Source organism: Bidens hawaiensis, unplaced genomic scaffold (assembly GCF_021521415.1).
Source record: "Bidens hawaiensis isolate Kalapana, Puna unplaced genomic scaffold, B.hawaiensis_p1.1 tig00001206_1, whole genome shotgun sequence".
NCBI lineage: Eukaryota > Viridiplantae > Streptophyta > Magnoliopsida > Asterales > Asteraceae > Bidens > Bidens hawaiensis.
The window spans coordinates 3,389,416-3,398,210 of NW_027491069.1; the positions used below are offsets into that span (position 1 = coordinate 3,389,416).

General features: G+C 36.8%; 1 pseudogene across 1 annotated transcript; it reads right to left on the reverse strand.

Annotated features, from left to right (window-relative positions):
* Window positions 1-3,644: 3,644 nt before the first annotated feature.
* LOC143564134 (transcription elongation factor SPT6 homolog) lies at window positions 3,645-6,586 on the reverse strand (annotated as a pseudogene). Its single transcript, XR_013140797.1, has 4 exons — window positions 6,569-6,586; window positions 5,275-6,052; window positions 5,052-5,193; window positions 3,645-4,969 (listed from the first exon to the last, which is right to left on the reverse strand). The product of XR_013140797.1 is annotated as a transcription elongation factor SPT6 homolog (transcript).
* Window positions 6,587-8,795: the final 2,209 nt, after the last annotated feature.

Consider the following 8,795-nt stretch of genomic DNA (forward strand, 5'->3'; position numbering starts at 1 on the left):
GCGGCAGCCAGAAGACAGCCGACAGCAAGACCGAGACTCCAAGCACCAGAACAAGCACACATCGAAAGCGAAAGAGTCGAGAACCTAGCGCAACAGGAGCAGGTGTCTACGGGACGAGCAGGCGGTTGGGGGTGAGTGACGGCAGCAGGAACAGGCTCCTCTTCCCACTTTCCCATCGGAGAATGTGGGCCAGTTCAGTCTTCTTGCTGGTGGTGGTGGTTGAAGCGTCCATGGCTGCTGCAGAAGGCAATAATAATAGGGTTTGGATGAGTATGAGTGGAGTTTGTTTGTTTTATTAAGTTTAGTGTTTACTGTTAGAGTCTGTGTTAAGGAAAGTGATGTGAGTGAATGTGATGTTTGTCATTTATTATTTACTTTCAAACTCTTCTTGTGTTTTCTTAACGGTTTTTGTAAGAATTTTGGTGTGGTGTATAATAATATCAAAAGGTTGAGGAAAATAAGGCCGTGATATATGGGTTGAAGTTGACATAAATCCTTATTAATAAAGGTTGTTGATAAATAAATAAATAAATAATTAGAAACAAGTGAGATGCTTTTTTTGGGTTATTAGATGTCAATTCATTTACTTGTTAAGAGTATTTAGTGGGTTGCATATAGAAATTCATATAACAAGTGATTTTTACCTAAAAAGAGGATAATATTTTTAGGTATTAATTAATAATGTAATCTGATGGTTAGCTTTGACTTTGCAAATAAGAGAATGGCCTATTTTTTAGGATTTTTTTAGATTTTGGTTTTTTTTTATTGTTTTAGATTCAAACTTTATTACCTGGTTTATATCTTTCTTATTTGGTTTCTTAGCGCACAAAAGCGAAGGGGTCTAAAACTAACACACAAAGTTTAAAAGTGGCGGGCTTTTTGTACGCAATGTGTAATTTATGATGTATTTTTTATATACTTAATATCTAAATATCTATATGTATACAACTTAAAAGGCTTGTTGTACATTATGGTGATGCACAAAGTCCGTCAAATCCATGAAGAGCTTGCCTCACATGCATCTTAAACCACAGTTTTGCCTAAAAAACGTGCCTCGCATGCACTTCGTGAACGATGGTCGCTTTAAGTAGCCAAAAGCGCCCATGCGCCTCGTGCCCTTGGTTTTAAAAAGCGAGAGGCAAAGAAAAGCGACAGGGTTTAAAACAGAAGCGTGAAGCGCCAGGCGTAAAAGCGAGAGCTTTTCGTACTCGAGGCGAACGCATTTATATATTTTTTATATATGTATATATCATGGGTTTTTAGCATCTTGACTCATGATGTAGCTATATTTAAGCATTATATATTATTTAATATATAAACTACCTACACATACGACCTAAAAAGCATATTGTACAACATTTAGATGCTTAAAAACCACTTGCGTACGAAAGGTGAGCGCCTCACCTTCGCTTTAGGTCGCTTTTTGCCTAAAAAGCTCGCCTCAGGTTTGCCTTTTGAACATTGCTAGCCTTGACTAGCCTAAGGCGAAGACGTTCTCGCCTTAGGTCGCCTCTCGCCTCGGATCGCCTCAGGCACGCTTTTTTAAACCAAGCTCGTGCCTAGGCGTGCTTTTTTAATCCAAGCTTTACTATTTTTAAAATAAAATCATACCACAAAATTGAGAACTCTATTATCTTTAATATGAGTATTTTGTTGATAATATTTTTAAAATATTAAAGATGTGTCCGCGTAATACGATAGGGAACACAGACCCAATAATCATGTAGCATGTTAAATTTTTTTTTTTTTAATTGGAAAGAAAATACTCAAATTAAATATAACAAAATGCTTGTTTTCATGGTGAAATTTTTTTGAATAACAATACTAACGTATGAAAAGATTATAACGGTTTAAAAATCATGACGATAAGTTGGTTTAAGAATGAAATTAAAATAAATATGCGAGTAAAGATGGGGTGGGATGGGGAGAGAGAGAGTTGTAAGTATATTTTAAATTCCCAAAACTTGAGTAAATTTTAGGGGCCAAGACGTTACATAACAATAGACTGTAATTTTGCCTTCATTGCCCTTGCATTAGGTATTGTATCATAAGCACAATAGACTGTAATTTCTTAAAATTGGCAAGTCTAATGTGCTCAAAGAAGACGTATTATATATAACACAGATAATGCAATCGTTACATTGCGTCGTATATCGTGTAAGTGTGTATGTGTGTTCATGTCTAAAATGGATTTTCATTACACATTAACAAGGTGAGGTTATACAAACTAGGTCAATTGTCACAGATTATGGTTGCATAAACTGCTTAAAAATGAATCCCTAATTTATACACAAGTAGGTCAAATGCCCATAAATCTTAGGTTATATAGTTACCTGTCCACACATGTTATTACGTCTATGTGTAAGTTTGAACTTGTTGTGTACTACAACAGTACTATCCCATACTTAGGGACCTGAGCGGTAGTGAAATCTAAGCATACTACGGACCATTCATGTAATTTACTCTAAAACTTGTAGTGTGGTAGTTTAAACTAGGGGTGTGCATAGATCGGTTTGGAGCGGTTTTTGGTAAAACCCATAACCATAACCAACATGTCGGTTAATAGAAAACCATAACCATAACCGATCTGTCATGGCGGTTTCGGTTAATCGGTTTTGAAGGTTATAACGAGTCGGTTATGGGTCGGTTAATCGTGAAGTCGATGATGAGATTTCGATTATGAATGGATCACCCTTTGATTAATATACTGATATTTAAATAGTTGGATTTCTCAACGTTGCTGATTGTGGAATTGGAATTATGGATGGAAATGGAACATATCTAATTGATTTATTGATTGTGAATATCAATTCGCAGCCAACATTATTATAGGCCCAGTAGGTTGTTGAGATAGGTTATTAAGAGCATTCTCAGCTCATTCTCTTAAAATATGTGAGGGGGATTTGTAGATTATATGGTATAGTTATAACTGGTTGTGCGTAGAGAAGAAAGAAAATATTATATTGGAAAGTTAAATTTTAGATTTCATTGTTCATACCGTATAATTTTTTTGATATTTTTTAAAAGTGGATGTAAGTGAAGGAAAGAGAAAAGATATGATAAATGTATAAAAAATATTATTTAATTAAACAGAAGAGAAAAAAAACAGTGATTTTTAGTATAATTATATGATATATATGAGTATAGGTAGGGAATGTGTTGGATTCCAATTCCCTCATGGAACTGATTCCAATTCCCCAACATCTTTGTCAATTCATAGTGATTCATAGTATAATAAACAGGGTGGTTCGGTTATGGCGGATTTAATATTATCAATAATAAAAACCGACCCACATTTTGTGGTTTTCAAAAATCATTGGACCAACCCACCGGTTATATCGGTTATCAGTTAAAATCGGTTCGGTAACGGTTAATTTGCTCATCCCTAGTTTAAACACAATTAATTAGCTATTTTTTAAAGACATTAATTAATTTTAATTGGTTATTATTCTTTTAGTTTGAACGGTATGAATATAATAATTATTTGTCACTTGCATCCTGCAACTCAAATCTAAAACTACATTATATGACAGCTCATAACAGAAAACAATGAGAAATTGACGGAAGTAGATAGATAGATAGATGTACATATGATAACAAAATTATAATGTTCATACATACCCCATAGGGGGCATCAGGGATGCTCAGAAGCGACCTGACCTAGGACCCGCCCGGATGCCATGATGATTACGCATAGCCCGTAGATCAGACACCGCCCGGATGCCATGGTGATCACGCATAGCCCGTAAATCAGGCGCCACCCAGATGCCATGGTGATCACACATAGCCTGTAGCATCCTCATCGCCTCTCGCAGCTCCTCACCCTGCCTCTGCACCTCTACTTCCAACAATGCAAGTCTGTCAACGCGTGTAGAATGTCGAGCAGGGTCAACCAACAGCGGACCCATGGCTAAATTATCATGGTCTTCTTGATAATAAGGATCCATGGCTTTACTGTTTTGGGATAGGCCACTTCTTAAATAGCTTTCTTTACAGCTCAAGAACACCTGGGGTCGGCCTCCATAGCGTTTCCGAATTGATTTTATTTTGCAAGAGAAGATATCGCCTTCAACCAACTTCTTGGTCAAATCATAATACCTACTGTCATCACTGTAGTCTTCTTTACTGAGTATACCGGTCAACCCTGAGTCAAGAACACATATTGCTCTTGGAGGTTGAACTCTGCGAATAGTTACTTGGACAATTTTACCCTCAGAAAATGTCTCCTCTGTCTCCCCAGTAATCATATAAATCGCTTCATCTATATTAGGTTCTCTATATGGTTTTTGCCAATCTTGAAAACCTTGAATTAACTCCCGTCTTGTAAGATTTAAAGTCTCCTTTTTGTTCACACACCTTTTCGACTTCGCATACTCATCGAGTATGAGACGTTTTAACAAATCAGGGTTTTCTCTCAAACGCTCAATCGCATTTTCAAGCATATCTTCAACACTTACATCATTATGGGTTACTGTGTAAATATCTTTAGCGAAAATCTGGGCAAGACCGTACGATTCTGGGTGGATTCGGGTCTTGTCTAATAAGTCAATAGTTTGACTACTGCTAGCAGCATTTTCACTTTGGCGAATCCGTAAGAACCCGGCTGCGTTTACAAACACTTTTCTATTGAGCCCGTGGTCCAGTAATTCTTTGCGGGTGTATATTGAGCCAGCCCGTACTAAGGACCATTGTAGTGAAACTGCTTTTCTGGGCCCGAGCCCGGATATGAATTGTAAAGGTGCAAATAACCATTCATGACTTATGGCTAAATTTATATCTAGACCAACTTGGTTACTTGCATCTACCATGATTTGTTCAACCATGCTGTATTTTTCATCAGGTGTTAGAAAATTTTCTAATGGAATAAGTTTCCAAGATAATCTCTCTTTTGCGGGCCCACATAAAGTAGCAGTCATTGATAATGGATTTTGAAGGTAACGTCCGAGAGCCACAGCTCGCTTAACAATGCCTGAAAAGAATGATAAAGTAAGATTTGATATTTTGAACATGTTATTTAACAAAAGTGAATAAATAAGTCAGTTATTAATTACCCGTTTGTGGTTGTAGCTGTTCTGATGATATCCGTGAGTTTTCATACAAATGTGGGAGTGTCTCATCACCGTATACAACGTTTATACCACCCATTTCATGCCCAACATCTCTCGGGTTATCTTCTATCATCTTAAAAATGATCTGATGAAAAGATAACACGATTAATAAGATTTTATCCATTTAAAATAATAATAGATTAATTAATTTTAATTTTGGTTTTACCTCAAAAATATCCTCCCTGAGCTTTAAACAAGATAAATTAGCAGCACCAAGAACAACAACATGAGGTTGATGGTATGTCATGAACTTAACAACGCGTTGTTGGTCATTCTTCTTACGTTGTTGATCATTAGCATTTTGACCATGTAAGCTTATGGACCCAGCATACAGCACATCAAGAACTTCACCATATGAATCCAACATCACAAACGTTGTTGTGGGCTTCCCCGGGCCCCAACAGCATGCCATAACTCTTGGTGCAGCTTCATAATCATCAGACGAGTTAACGTCATGACCTTTTTTCTGATAAGGCGCCACCAAGACTTTATCCCATAAACACCCTCCATATTCCATTAATAACCAGTTTTTAGCTCGACTTGTTAACAAAGCTTGTGCCTCTTTTGCCATTGAAGGTAAAAGCAAACGCGTCACTTATTATCTGCTTTCTTTGTTCATTCCATGATTTAACAGATTTGCCCATGCCATCTCTAAGATAATAATTATGAGCATCACTAATTAGCTGGTCATGGATAGATTCTGGAAGCTTCAAGGACACTTGTATAAGCTTTTCTTCTTCAGCCTTCTGGATAAGAAGCCATTGTGCATCTTCAAATTTAGTCATAGGCTTATTTTTTAACCACTTGATCCCTGCAAACTGATGGCGTGAGTCGATTGACACGTTTCCATCAGCAGTGGGATTGGTTGACACCACAGCATTATTCATGAAGACGCCTCTAACATGCCTCCTGACACATGGCTCGCAACTAATCTCAACTGCTGCCTGTAATAATAAGCAGAATTATATTACAATAATGTAAAGATAATAACCAAAAAGGTTATAATTTGAAATTTGTTCGATTCATTCATTAAAAGCAAACTATTACTTATCCAACTCGTGTATCACACGGGTCAATAACCTAGTTATAACTATATAAGAGCCGCACCCACCTTCATTTGAAGCATATAATATTATTGACCCATAATATGGCATTAACCAAAATTTAGTTGTAACTCGAGTTAACCCATTAAAACCCAAAATATCATCATAAATCGTCAATTTTGCTTGTATTTTACTAAGTAACATAAATAGTGAATTTGATGCCGATTCACGGCTTTACTCAAATGGCTCAAACACAATTGATTAATTCATAGACTTTATCTAACCGAAAGGTTAGAAACAATCCGAAAGGTTCAAGAACAAACGTTCTTCATAATATTTTTTAATGTCAAAAACTATCTTGTAACGTCCTCGTTTCTATAAATAAATAAATAAAGTATCTCGGCTTAATTTAGTTACCTTGTCGAGAGATGTCATCTAAATTAATTAAATAATATGTAGATAGTAGATAAGGTTAAGAAGGATTAATGGACCTAAGAATGATTTAGGCCTAAAAGCTTTTGGACTTTGCCTATTTAAACCCTAAATCCATCCTTATCATTCTATCATTATCATTCCAATCATTGTGCACACCTCTGCACAATATAAATCTCATGTACGACCAATTCCAAATCCATCCATCTTTCCATTTATTCAAGAATGGATATTTAAGGTATGTTATAAATAATATTCGTTTCCTTTTTCATTTCGTTTCCATCCTATATTTAGTAACAAACAAATACACGAGTCGAACCAAACCGGCATAAACGAACCCGTCTTGGATGGGATCCAAGCGAATCGAATAAACAAATGAAAAAAATAAGCAAGCAAACAATACAAACAAAAGATTGTTATAAAAACGAGACTTTAACGAGACCCGGATTACATCAGTTCGGCCACAGCCTAGAACCCGAGTACAGATCCGAGCCATATTGAATCTTGTGTTCAACCCCTGTCAAACCGAACCCACTGGTGAGGAATCAAGAGCGGCCAGAATGCACACCCGAACCACTCTCGCGTCCTTATGTACTCAAATACGGCCGCAAACGAGTAATCTGGAAGATAAGTCGTGCGAACGGAGGATTTCGCATACCGTGCGAAGCGAGATTTCCGGCTATGCTAAGCGAGATTCCGAGCGAGGTCCGGCATGCGAAAAAGGCTATGCGAAACCTATATGCGAATCCTTCCCGTGCGAGTTCTTTGAGATGTGACGCCACCATCCTATCTCCTTCGCGGTGGTCGTCATGGTGGCCGGAGGAAGGGAGGCCGTGGTGGCCGGAGAAGGCAAGGGGGGACGGGAGGCGGCAGGGAAGGAACTCAGGAAGGAAGGAAGGAGAAGGTTAGATTGATTGGATAAGGGGGGGTGGGGGTGGGGTTAGTGAGTACGTATGATAATAATAATAATAATGATAATACCTTTAATAGTTTTAATAAAATAATAGTAAGAATACTAGAACTTAAACAAAACCCGGACCCGAGACCTGACTCGCTTAGAACCCGTAACCCGCCGTATGCTAAACCAATGACTTATGGGACTCGTTCAGAGACAGTTAAACGTAAGAGTTCGTTATAAATGGAGGAATTGGAAGGACGTACGAACGAAGGACAACTTGTGGAATATATAAATATATAATATAATAACAACAAGTGTGAATGTGGAAACCCAAGATAAAGCTAAGAAAGTAAACTAATAATAATGAAGTAAATATATTAATAAATACACACACACATATATATATATTAAATATTGTTAAGAATACAAACTAATGAAGCCGGGTCCATTAATAAAATAAGGTTAAATGTACTGAACTAATATGATTGGTTTAAGAAGGTTATACGTTCGGTTCGGTTGGCTTAAAGAGTTAACTTCGTTAACTCAAGAAAATAAATAGCAAACAAATATAGAGATTAATACGTGTACGTTATTAACAGTTAGTCGAGCACAGTTGAAGAGAGACATTACGATTAACTCATAAAGGAATCGTCTACAGATAAGTTCTAGCCCCCTTTTTCCTTTAAACATTTTGGGGCTGTATGTATACTCCTATATGAAAGAATAGATATATGTGACTTTAGTTAATGACATATATCTTGTAAAAACGTGTTTATATATATTAATTTATTAATATATATATATATATATATATATATATACTTGAATGTTTGAATGATAGTTAGAATAGAAAGAGTTAGGGAGCAAGCCCTACTAATACTTGTGTAGGGTGTATGGACGGAAAAGCACATGCACGAACACAATAAAGGACTAAAAGCCTATACTGTGTTCGGGCACGTGTTGTGATAGCAATGTGGTCTAATTATAGATACAACGAATTGATTGATTAGAATAATATGTATAACATAGTCCAGTTATGGATACTAGGGTGAGGTGGTCCAGTTATGGATACAACGAATAGGTGGTCCAGTTATGGATACAACGAATAGGTGGTCCAGTTATGGATACAACGAATATGTGGTCCAGTTATGGATACAACGAATAGGTGGTCGAGTTATGGATACAACGAATATGTGGTCCAGTTATGGATATAATGAATAGGTGGTCCTGTTATGGATACAATGAATGGCTGGTCCAGTTATGGATATAATGAATAGGTGGTCCGATTATGGATACCAAGTACAGTAGCTATTA